Below are 730 nucleotides of genomic sequence, written 5' to 3' on the forward strand. Positions count from 1 at the left end.
CCGGGCCCTCGTACATGCGGGGTGATGTTGTGGCATGTCCGAAGAGGCGACACGCATCTCCGAGGTGTGGCCCCCGTCACGGACGGCGCCGCCGCCGGCACCTGGAGGGGGGAAACGGACGCGTCGGTCCCTCATTTTATATGTAAAAAAAACTTTCCAATGCGTATGAAAATAATATACACTAAAAATATATTTGAAGACAGTTAATAATATTTTTTTAAAAATGTTAAACATGTATAAAAGTTGTTGCAAAAAAAAGCCACGTGGCGCCTTCACCTCCCCTCTATGTGTAAAAATATAACTGATGACTATAAAAACATCAAAAATTTATATGAAATAAAAAAACAGAAAGAAGAAAAAATATAAGCTATTAAAAACATTAAAAAAAATATAACTATGCCTACGGCTAAGCCGTCGGCATAGGTGCCACGTGGCATCGGTACCTATGCCGACGGCTTAGCCGTCGGCATAGCTCGCCCTTATCCTCAGTCGGTCCATCTCCACCACTCACTCGCCCGCAAATCGACCCGCGCCTCTCGTCGTCGCCGCCGCGCGCCTCCACACCCGCGCCGCCGCCTTGTTCTCCCCCGCCCGCTGCCGCCGCCCACTCTCCTCGCCCGCGCCCCCTGCCGCCCCCACCCGCATCGCCGCCGCCCCATCCCACCCTATCTCTCGTCCCCTGCCGCCGCCCCTTCTCGCTCCAGCCAGCGCCGCCCTCACTCCGGCCGTC

The sequence above is a fragment of the Triticum dicoccoides genome, chromosome 7B (genome assembly GCF_002162155.2).
Source record: "Triticum dicoccoides isolate Atlit2015 ecotype Zavitan chromosome 7B, WEW_v2.0, whole genome shotgun sequence".
Taxonomy (NCBI): domain Eukaryota; kingdom Viridiplantae; phylum Streptophyta; class Magnoliopsida; order Poales; family Poaceae; genus Triticum; species Triticum dicoccoides.